This window comes from Marmota flaviventris, chromosome 6, assembly GCF_047511675.1.
Source record: "Marmota flaviventris isolate mMarFla1 chromosome 6, mMarFla1.hap1, whole genome shotgun sequence".
Lineage (NCBI taxonomy): Eukaryota > Metazoa > Chordata > Mammalia > Rodentia > Sciuridae > Marmota > Marmota flaviventris.
The window spans coordinates 68,397,678-68,410,551 of NC_092503.1; the positions used below are offsets into that span (position 1 = coordinate 68,397,678).

Consider the following 12,874-nt stretch of genomic DNA (forward strand, 5'->3'; position numbering starts at 1 on the left):
ACACACACACACACACACACACAATCTCTATAAAGAGGAGAAATAGAATAAGTTGCAAGCCCATCTACCCCAGCCAGGCTGTTTCAATCAGTCATTCTACTGTTCAAAGCTAAACAAGTCAGACATAGTAAAATCAATCAGCATATAAATTTCTTCTTTTTACCATGAGATAGAACATACTTCTGTAGATGAAGAAGGCCTTTAAAAACATGAAAACTTTCGTTCTGAGATGAAGTTAATTCTGGGACACATGAAAGTAGATTTCAGATTAAAGAAAGAAAATTTATTCTCATCTTCTTGGAGCTTAGCATCTAACACACTTTGAAATACAGCTAGAGATGAACAGTCCTAGCCACAGGAAGCGCATCAGAAGTAGGACAGGAAGGAGCCCTATAAGGGAAACCCATGTCAGAAATGCACATAGGCAGTTGTGGAAATTCATTACTTTGTTACACACACATTCTATTTTGCTAAATGTCTGTAAACATTTATTAAAATGAGTGGCATGAATTCTGTTTGGGAAGATGCGAATATTTTCTTGAGCATGCTCGTCAGAGTAGCCATTCACCTGAATGCGATCTTGGTGGTCAACAGCAGCAGAAATAGCCCAGTGAACACATGACATGGAAGGCTCTCAGAAAAGCCTACTGGAAGATCACTTGAAAAAATCCTGGATACATTTAGAGAGCAGCTGTTTGGTAACCAGTTACCTCATCCGTGAAATGGAGCGATAACACTTGTCCAGCCTGGCTTCCATTGGGAAAGTAATGAAATGTGAAATAATTGATGACTGTAATGTGTTTTGAAACCTTGGGAGAAACACGATCTGTAAGCATATGATATCACGATTGCCTTCATAATAAAAAGAAAAGAAAATATTTAAAATAACAACAATATGTACATTTTAAACACCTGCATTTGTATATGAAATATATAACTCTTTTTACTGTTTTCTGCCTAATTCACTGCACCTGCATTAAAAATGTACCTCATTGGCCTGATTTAAAATAATATATAAAATTTAGACAGGTACTTACTCTTTTATTCACCCCATTGTGCCTAGGTCTCACAGAACATATTTCAAACAATATACTACCACAAAGAGACCACTTCAATACAAATCTCAATAGTGTGGGTTAATAAAAATTACTTTTAAAAGCAAACATCTGGCACCTCATAAATACATATCACCTTTCATCAAGAGTTTTTCAAACTCCCCCTATATATAGTACACTTATAAGCATTATTAATTCAGCATATTGTACACTGGTTTTAAAGTAGTCCCAGAGCAGAATTACATATGTAAAATATGTGCTGCAATATCTAGGCCCATGCAGATCATAAAGAACAAGACATTAACCACAATGCTAAATCCTTTTGATTTAATGTGTTCTGTTAGCTAGCAGGGGTAATTTTTTTAAGCACAAATAAAAGAAAACACTATAGTTAAGCTTAAAAGCAGCTATTTATTCCAACTAATTTCCCTCTCTTGTGACATTTAACAAATTATTCTAAGCTTACATTTAGCTTATGTCAAAAATGTGTTTGAAATATTCTGGTTTACTTCTACATCTGAAAGAAATTTCAAGACATGATTTGCCTTAACAAAAGTTGTATCTCTAACACAAATTGGCATTTCTTTTCCAGAGGATATAGAATAAACAGGATATTCTGTAACATCATTTGGGAAGTTTTCCTGTCACTATTGATCTTACTAAGATGTTTTTATTTCAGGGGTTTGAAAAAAAATTCTGTACAAGTAAAGTTCAATTCTTCTAGTTATGTCTTTAATAATATGGAGAAATAGGATTAGCTTTGTTATTACATTTTTATAATAGTATATGTGCTTATTATTGTTCTTTAATTTTTTCATATTAAATAGTACTCATAACTTTATTTGTCCTGTGCAAGTTGGAGTTAGATGTATATCCTTACATTTTCATATTTCTCTCTCTACCACCTCAAGAAGGGACTACCACAAAATGCATATATTTTTAAAGATAAGGGTTACAAAGGTTTTTGCATAGACTAAAAAGTCTTGCATGGACTAAAAAGATGGTATAATATATTTATCTCACGTGGCTTTATCTTGTCTACAATTACCATCATTCCTTTATTTCATAGTTATGTACTTCTATGATTCCTTTTGGCTCCCATACACTATCCTAGGCAGTAGAAATACAACAACGAACAAAGCAGACATCCTTTAAAACCAGATATAACATTAAATATACTATTAAAGATACTAAAGAAAAAGCAAGCAAATATTTAAATAATTTAAAATTGCTAAGTTCTTTAAGGGAAAAATATAAGTTTAAGTACCAAACAATTTAAGGAGTCTTCATTGGGTAGGATAGGCAGAGGGAACCTCTCCAAGTACCTAATGTTCAATGTATAAGGCTGATTTCCTGATTGCATAATAAATAGAATACATCAAACTTACGTCCTAAAATCACATTAAATAAGTATCAAATAAAGGAAATTCTGAACCCATATTAGAGAATATGGACGAAAAATACTCATCTATCAAAACCTCAAGAGAACTCTCTATATAAGGAGGGAACCTACTTAACCATGACCTACAATGACTATTATATGCTGCCTAGAAGCATCTTGCCTGGGAAGCAAGTGAAGATATTCCAAGAACTCACTAGCAGCCAAAGGTAGGAGGCCAAAATAGAAATTACGACAGTAAGAGAGCAGTGTGTGATCCCTCCAGTTCCTTGTGAGGACTGTGTTACTATTTGTCTTGCCTCTTTAGAGCTCACAGCATTTACTCACAGCGTATCATTGGAACTGCTCCTGTTAAGTAATTACGACCTTGGTAAACACCAAAATGTGGACTTTGATACAGGAGGAGGCTCCCTGTTGTAAAAACTATAAAAAATGGTTCATTGTCAAACCTCTGGTAATGAAACTCTGAAAAAAAAATCATAAAATTACAATCTATATGAACTTAATTTTCCTTCCTTCATATGAGCTTGAAAGATTCAGTCTCATAACCTCTGAAAGGTCCCATTCTCCTTACAGCAGAATGATCTCAGAGGTCTCTGTACAGAAAAATTACTGAACAAATGAAAGTATTTGGAAGTTCAAATGAGGGTAAATCAGAAGAACAGTGAGAATAGTTAGTTTTTTCTTATAAAATCCTAAAACACTGTTTAAATATAAATCAATATTTCCTCATAGGGGTCAAGTAATAGTAAAATTAGGAGTCAGACAACACAAGGGAAATTTTGAGCCAGAAAAAATGACACATAAAACAATACAATGGCCAAACTTACAACTTCAATGAAGCAGAGATCAGCAAAATTGAAAGAGCAGAAACTAATGATCAACATAAATTTATTGACTACTACCATGAACCAGACGAGACACTATGATTACAGCAATGAATAAAACAAATTACCTCTTCTCATGAAGTCCTGTTTTACATTCCACTGAGAAGAGATGGCCATGAAATATGAACAATTAAACATCTGCTAGATTAGATGATGATAAGTGCGATGGAGAGCTATAAAAAGGGAAAGGAGAAAAGTAAAGATCATGGTGATGTTGCAATTGAGTAGTCAAAGAAGAACTCGCCAGGAAGGTGATACCAGGAGGGACATGACACTGTTGAAAAGATTCTGTGTGACTTCAGAGGCTAAGCCACAAGACATTGCAACTTCTGGCTTAATTTATTAGATGTCTCACTTGGGATCATTTTGTAAAGACACTTAAAAAGCTTATGTAGAAACTGTCATGAAAAAAATTAAATCTCCTATCATATCCAACACCAAAGTGCTGTACATGTGAGCAGTCATTTTGGAAGCAGATGTACCAGACCCAATAAAGACTTAGGATGTCTGAAGTCCCATCCATCATTTGAAAGAAACTCACAAGAAGCTGAAGCATAACTTCCAAGCCAAGATCCTCCAAATTTTGATGTGAAAGAATCTGTGGAAGATAGATAGTAAGTAAATACTTAAAGTTTTAAGTCATGAGCTAAAGGATAATTCATTATTCTGAAATGCATAATAAATGCATATGCAGCTATTCAAGGAATAGCATTCCCAGCATGCAGAATACCAAGGGCAAAGATGAACATGCTTGGTATGTTTGAGGAAGAGTGAAGAGGCCAATGGCTTAACCTGAGTGAGCAAGGAAAAGAATGGAAGAATAAGAAGTAGTAAGGAAATAAAATCCAGCTAGCAGAAGGCTGAATAGGCCATGGACTTTAAACACGGAAGCAATGTAATCTGACTTACATTTGTAATTATTCGTTTTGACTAATGTTGGGCTTCAACTGAGGGGGCAGTAAACAATGTTGGAAGCAGTGACACTACTTAGGAGGCTATTGAAATAAATCTGACATAAGTTTATGATATGTTATACTAAAGGGTTTACAGTGGAAAGTCATAGACATTGGAGAGATTGCAGATAAATACTGAGTCAAGAATTAAATGTAGGAGTAAATGAAAAAGATTTTTAGCTTTAGGTATAATGATAGTTCTCAATCTGAAAGATTATCACACAATCAATATCTACAGTAATTACATAAGAAAACCATAGCATGTTATACAAAAATATGTAGGTAAGTAAATGAAATTGATTTCCATGCATTTTGAGTTTGTCAGGATGAACCTAACTACTACATATAACCATAAAAATCTAATAAAATTATGTAGATTAGAAAAAGATCAAATCATTCTTCCACAAATGAAAATTTTAATTTCAAATTAAAAATCTCTCTGAAAAAAAACAAAGATTGTTAAATAGTCATGTTAAAAAAATATTAAGTAGATAAATAAAGATCTGGCCAAATAATTTAAAACACAGCAGCAAAAAAACTAGAGATAGATAATATTAAAGAGAAGTTATAGATAAAGAGGACAGAATAAAAATTTAACATACATCCAATGTTAGAAATAACTTAATACCTAGAAAAGTACCTGGAACATTGCAACCCTTATCAAATATTTATGAGTGTATAAAATTCACAAGAGTCCTGCAAGAAAAGTGTCAACAGAAAGAATAGTTCCAAAAAAATTAGAACTGGAAATGGCCAACATTAAAAAGCTCATATTACTTTTTTTTAAAAGGATAGAATTTATATTTTATTGTCATTTATAATCATATGGCAATTGGGTATATAGCTTCCATACTTCATACTTTTTGTAAATTAAAAAAATTACAAGTTTTAAACAGCTGACGGCTGGTTACGTTTTTCAGAAAACACCATTAGGCAAATTCATTGATGGTGGCTTTGAGCTTTTCCTTATTAGCTCCAGAAAACTCACCCAACTTTTGACCCTTCTTAAAAAACTGGAAGGTAGGCATGCATTTGACTTCACACTCTGCAGCAACATCCTGACAGTCCTCCACATCTACTTCAAGGAACAACACGTTGGAATACTTTTCAGAGAGGGAATGAAAGAAAGGCTTGATCATTTTGCAAGGGCCGCACCACATGGCCGAGAAGTCAACTACTACAAGCTTGTCTCCTGCAGAGTTCAAGCCTTCCTGAAAAGCTTCCTTGCTTTCGATCTGTTTCACCATTTTGGCTGTTGGGGGATCTGACAAGAGAGGGCTGCAAAGGATGTAAACGAATGCAAGGCGCCGGACAGAGCGTACTGTAGGGATACTGCCACATCGATGTTCATAGCAGCACAATTCACAATAGCTAGACTGTGGAACCAACCTAGATGCCCTTCAATAGATGAATGGATAAAAAAAAAATATGGCATTTATACACAATGAAGTATTACGCAGCACTAAAAAATGACAAAATCATGGAATTTGCAGGGAAATGGATGGCATTAGAGCAGATTATGCTAAGTGAAGCTAGCCGATCCCTAAAAAACAAATGCCAAATGTCTTCTTTGATATAAGGAGAGCAACTAAGAACAGAGCAGGGAGGAAGAGCATGAGGAAAAGATTAACATTAAACAGAGAGGAGAGGTGGGAGGGAAAGGGAGAGAGAAGGGAAATTGCATGGAAATGGAAGGAGACTCTCATTGTTATACAAAATTATATATAAGAGGTTGTGAAGGGAAAGGGAAAAAAACAACAAGGGAAAGAGTTGAATTACAGCAGATGGGGTAGAGAGAGAAGATGGGAGGGGAGCGGGGATAGTAGAGGATAGGAAAGGTAGCAGAATACAGCAGTCACTAATATGGCATTACGTAAAAACGTGGATGTGTAACCGATGTGATTCTGCAATCTGTATTTGGGGTAAAAATGGGAGTTCATAACCCACTTGAATCAAATGTATGAAATATGATATGTCAAGAGCTTTGTAATGTTTTGAACAACCAATAAAAAAAGCTCATATTAAACCACAATAATTAAAATAAACAAGATACATAGAAATAAATTCAAATCCAATTTTTTTTTAAATTTCAGAAGAATAAAAACAAAAGATTGATTGCATACAATGAACAATTAGATTGAGAGTAGATTTTTTTTAAATCAGAAACAACAGCCTAAAGCCACTTGCTCAAAATATTGAGCTTAGAATTGTATACCCAGATACATTTTATTTATACTAAAAATAGAAAAGCATCTTCAGAGAAACAAAAGCTTGTCGTTTACAAGATTTCACTGAAAGTATTCCTAAAGCATACATCAAAAAAAAAGTAAATTGACTAGAAGTAAAAAAGTAGAAGGCAGACCAAAGATATGAGAAAATGAGAATAGCAACCAAAAATGAACAATAGTAATGGCAAAACAATAATAATGATGATGACTATTTATGAGAAGATACAAAATGAATGAATAAAGGGGAGTATCAGAATAAAAAGTACTCTAAGATCCTAAGATTATGCCAAATAACACTTTCAAAATACAGGTAGCAAATTTTTTGAAGTTGAAAAAAAATGGGAGGGTACAGGCATAGTAACACTGACTAACAAATCAAATGAGCTGGAACATCTTAAAAATTTACAGTGAAGACCAATGATAGTAGAAGACAAATATTTTACATCAATAAATATACAGATTTATATAAATATAAAGGTAGTGATTCCTCAACAAAAATAATAATCATAACAAAATATAACATTTTTATTTTGCACCTTTATCTAATTCATGTATCTTTCTGTAAACTTCTGAGTTGTGTTTATCACATGAAATGGCCTTGATGTCACACAGTTTACAGTACAGTGTAACAGTCATATAACTTCCAAAACATTTTAGTCCCCAAATTATTAATTTGTCTTTAAAACTCAGATCTAACAAAGAATACAAAACATCCACATAACTTATGGTAAAATCACACTTCTGAAGTTATTCAAAACACTAAGGAATGCTTTTCAACCGTTTATTAAAAGAATGATACTTTATAGCCAATTAAGATAGAGACAGGGAGAAAATGGTGGTTTCAAGATAGGAATTTTATTAATAAAGCACTTCAATACATTAAAGAAAAGAAAAACAAATTATCATCTGGAAAAATAACAAAGCAGCACCAAGGAAAATGTAATTCTTAGAAAATTAAATATAGAATATTTCCTCAACAAGCAAAGGACACGGAAGTTTATGATCTCCACTTACCATGCCATGTTATTTCAAAAGTTCTTGTCAATTGTTTGCATAATGACATAAATAATTTGTCAATGAATGCTTCCAGAACATGCCAATATGTATATTAAAATGCAAAAAAAAAAATGTAGCTTAAAATTATTTAAACTAAGAGAATTCTATATGTTGGCTATAAAATTATACATATATAAAGAAACCAAAAGCTCTTTTGGATACCTAATGGCAGCTTAGATGTCAGTTACTATAGCAACGATGTTCTAAAATATATAAAAATAAATTGTATAAAAATGTTTATACAGAATACCATAAACTTCACTAAGGAAGAAACAATCAAATGTAAGTAAAATGAGAGACACTCCAGATTGCTGGATGAAAGAAAGGAAGCTATAAATCTATCATTTTTTTTTCAAAATTATCTGTAAATATAATGCAATACTAATAAACACTCGCAAAAGGAAAAATTTCAAACTTTTCAAAAATAACTTTAAACTACATCTGTAAAAATGAATTGTGCTGTCTCTGTACTTTCTCTCATACAGAAGCCCATGCTCAAGGGAAATATTTGGTTTATAATTTACACTGAAATTCATATTACACATGTAAGTGGACAGAAAGTCTGTTGGTGACAATTTTTGCTAAACTACATACTTTGATAGACTTAATATCCCATATTATATTTTTGCAATGTACTAATTACACAATTTGCATTTAAAAATTTTATGCCTATAAATATATTTTTGTATTTAGAATTACAAAAAAAAAACTCTATTGACCAAGATTCAACACCTAACTTCTGTTGCATAAATGGAAAGCAAGATAAACATTGCTACGTATTGATACTTCTAACTCTCTAAGAAATTTATGTGCATTTTATTATTTAATGTTTACAGCAAAACCAAGAGATTCATATGTCAATAATTTCATGAGAAAACTAAACCTCAGAGAAATTAAAGAACAGCTATTCAATTGGTTATTGGTAAATTTGGTCAATTCTAGAATTTTATAACTTTAAATTCAGACCATTTATTTTGCAACAATTTTCTTACTTTTATTACTTCTTTTATCTCCTTCGTTATTTTTTATATTCTCATTTAAATATTATTTCTAGCTTGATTCTTCTCTTCATTTTGTGTCCTTATTCTCCTGTTGGTTTACTTGGTGTGCATTACTAACTTTCAATTAGTTAAAATTCTATTTATTTATTTATTATTTATATACATGAAATTTCAAAAACTTTAATGATCCCATACTAATTTTTATGTTAAACTTTTAGCATGTTGTTCTTAAACGTGTTATTGTTTGAGCTCTTTATTTTTGTTTAGTTTGTTCACTGCTGTGACCAATGTCCTGATAAGGACAGTTTTAGAGGAGTATATACAACAAAGTCACACCCCCATGACCCACATTTTCTAGCCATACAGAACCTGCCTATAGTTACCACCCACTTAATCCCTATTAGGGGTTTTATCACACTAATCAGGTTAATCTCTCATAATCTAATCATTTCACCTCTAAATTTTCTTGCATTGTGTCACACATGAGCTTTTGGGAGATATATAATATCCTAAAGTTATCATTCCATATTCACAAAAGATGGTAGCCTTGATATCTCAATTTCTCTACAGTAACTTCCCCTTTAGAGATCAAGGAAGAAAAAAAAATCCAATGTGAACTAACTAGAATGGAGGTTTATGCAGGAGTGTGTCCTGTACTGATCTGAATTTATGTTGCCACCCTCCCACATTTTCAAAAATTTCAGGTCCCTCTTCTCCACCCTTTATGTAACCCACTAAACCTGATCCCTAAGCCACCTTGATGTTAATCTCTATTTACCATTTTGCATAGGCTTTGCAATTGATTACAAGGGTGTGTGTGTGTGTGTGTGTGTGTGTGTGTGTGTGTGTGTGCATTTGTTCTTTTTACTTTAAACATTCAACTTTTTATCTACCATTCCTAAATATTTGTCAAGGGGCATTTCTCTCTCCTCTTCCACAGGAGCTTAGTCTTAGAAATCTCTCCTTTTCCCCTTAAAATTGTAGAAGAATTTTTTATACCCTCACCTGTTTTTCTTAAAGTTTTCACCCTAATATTTTCTGTCCCTTTGCTTATTTTTTACTTCTTGATTTCTCCTAAGGTCATCATCTTTAGTAATCTCTGATAGTATCCAGAATTTTTCTCCATCTTTTATTTTTTCTTTTCACGTAACATTGCTTATCAGTGATAAATTTTGTTTGGGTATTTCTTGTCATACAAGCATATTAGTCACATCTGGAATATTATGCTATTTTTGTGTGCTTCATTGGTTAGCTCAGAACACTATAAGAAATTGCAACTGAAATGGGGCTTAAGGGATCAAATTATGATGAAAAATTAATTAAGTTAATTAACTATAACTTGGAGTTGGAAGGTACAGACCTCTTTCAGGTAATTAATACTCCTATAGACTAGGGACTCTATTATTTAGGGTGGAATAAAGTTTGAAGTTTAAACTGAAATCAGGTAATTTATGGAAAACTTCTTCCCCATTGCAAGTTCTGAGTAAATACAAGGAATTTCGGTTTTAAATGTAAGATCTGCTAAACTATGCCAAGACAGTTTTCAGAAAGAAGATGGTCTATAAATGTGATTAAATCTCATTCTAATGCAAGAAGATTGATAGAAGTTACAACAAAACAAAACAAAAAAAATCTCTTATTCTTGTAGATGTGGAGTTACTGTCCCATATTGTGGACACTTTGGATCAAGATCTCAGTTTATGCAACAAAAATAAGAGTAGCTCACACTTTGTACTATGCATTAAGGACTATTCTAAGTGGGATATAGTCAATAATTCAGTATATTCTACAATGGGCCCCACAGCCCTGGAAGCTACTATTATTATTTAGTTTTACATGTGAGAGAACTGAGGCACAGACAGAATAAATTCTTTGCTCAAGGACACAAAGGTGTTGGGTTTTTGAGTTGGTATTTTTAGTTAGGCAAATTGACTCCATATTCACAGCTTTTAAGAGAAACTACACTTTAAGTATCATACTTTCATTTTAAAACAATGGCAGCATAAGAAACGGGTAGTCCTCAGACAATATTAATCCAAGAAGCAAAGAAAGAAGAAAAGGAAAGTATGTGCACATTCTGTACATATAAATGAAGTGCAGATGAGCATTTGTATGGATTATTTATATGTTTCTCCTAGCTCTTTCTACTGAAAGGGATCAGGGAAACAATGAAATCCAAGCAGCAATGGGAACACCCACTACCTGCATCTCCATTTTTCTAATGCTTCTGTCCAAGAAATGGAACCAGGCCTCCTGGAATAATAGGTTCTGATTCCAGTACAGTTATGTTATTCATTTGTAATAACTTTAAGCTAATTTAAACTTCCTGTATCATATTCTAGCTCTACCCACATGTACCTAAATCCTATTTTCTTTTAATTATTTAATTATTTGTTTAAAAGAATTAAATTGGGGTCCTGTTAGCTTTGGGGAATACACTAAACATTAACATGGATCTAAAAATGGGAATTACACAGAGAGGTATAATAAGAAAAGGGTTACTTCCTACTCATGCCCTCATCCCTACACCCAGTTCTTCCCATTTTTTCCCCTCCTCATTTCCACTCTATAAATAACCATTTCATTATTAACTTCTTTATCCTTCCTGAATTTCTGTTTACAAATATGAGAATATTCTTGAACATTTTCTTATGTTCTTATTTTCTTCCATAAAAGCAAACAGGGCTGGACGTGGTGGTATATGGCTCTAACCTCAACAACTCAGGAGGCTGAGGCAGGAGGATCCCAAGTTCAAAATCAGTCTCAGAAACTTAGTGAGTCCATAGGCAACTTAATGAGACCCCTCAAAATAAAAATAAAAAGAGTATGTAGCATGTAGTTCAATGATTAAGTGTCCCTATGTTCAATTCCCAGTACAAATCAATTAATCAATCAATAAATAGGAACTACAGATCCTCTTTTTCATTTTGCTTTGTTTCTTTTGCCTAACAATAAAAGTGAAACCCTTCCCATTTGTTTTGAAAGCTACATAATATTCTGTTATGCAGGGCTGGGGTTGTAGCTCAGTGCTGGACTAGCATGTCTGAGACACTGGGTCCGATCATCAGCACCACATAAAAATAAACAAATAAAATAAAGGCATTCTGTCCATCTACAACTACAAAAAATTTTTTTAAATATTCTGTTATGCAAGTGTGTGATAGTTGTTTCATCATCCTCCCATGTATGAGCATTTAAGTCATTTCTGCTATCATGCAAAACAACATAGAAGTCAATAATTTTGTCAAGATGTAGTTTCACATTGGAAATCTATTTTCAGAATGCTTTATGGAAGTCAGTTTGATAGATGCAGGGGGTCGACTGATGGCTTTCAGAACCTATGACTCTTACCTTGTTTGAGAAAAGGGTTTCTCAGGTATAATTAAAAATTATCTCACTCTTTGGTCTATACACAAAGAATTTAAAAGCAACATACTACAGTGATGCAACCACATCCATGTTTATAGCAGCTCAACTCACAATAGCCAAGCTATGTAAATAACCTAGGTGTTCTTCAACAGATAAATGGATAAGGAAAATGTGATATATACATATATATATACACACAATAGAATATTATTCAGCCATAAAGAAAATGAAATTATGGCATTTGCTGTTAAATGGATGGAACTGGAAAATATCATGCTAAGTGAAATAAGCCAATCCCCCCCAAAACAAAGGCTGAATGGTCTCTTTGATTTGTAGATGCTAACCCAAAACAAGGAAGTTTGGGGAGAGAAATAATAGGAATCCATTGGACTAGACAAAGGGAAATGAAAAGAAGTGAGGGGGAAGGGAATAGGAAAGGTAGTAGAATTAATTGGACATAACTTTCCCAGGCTTTCCTTACAAAATAAGTACAGACAAATATTCAAGACAGAAAAGAAGACAGAGAAAAGGAGTAAAGTTGGTCACAGAGACAGAGATTGGAGAAATATGGCCACAAATCACAGATGCCAAGGGCCACCAGAAGAGACAGAGAGGATTCTCCTGTAAACCTTCAGAGGCAGCATGGTTCTACTAACTCTTTTGATTTCAAAATACTGGTCTTCAGAAATGAGAATTTTTGTTGTTGTTGTTCAGGCCAAAAGGGCTATACCTTTACACTAGTAAAGAAATCACTTGAGCCAAGTGCCCTACCACTGAATTACATCCTCATCCCCAGCCCTTTTTACTTTGAAACAGCACCTAAGTTGCTTAGGCTGACTTCAAATTTGTAATCCTCCTACCTTGGATTTCCAGGTAGCTGGGACTACAAGTATATATGGTTGTACCTGATGTGGTGTCCTTTTAAT

At 33.3% G+C, this 12,874-nt stretch overlaps 1 pseudogene; it reads right to left on the minus strand.

Moving 5' to 3' along the window:
* Nucleotides 1–5,102: 5,102 nt before the first annotated feature.
* On the minus strand, nucleotides 5,103–5,606 carry LOC114086932 (thioredoxin pseudogene; annotated as a pseudogene).
* Nucleotides 5,607–12,874: the final 7,268 nt, after the last annotated feature.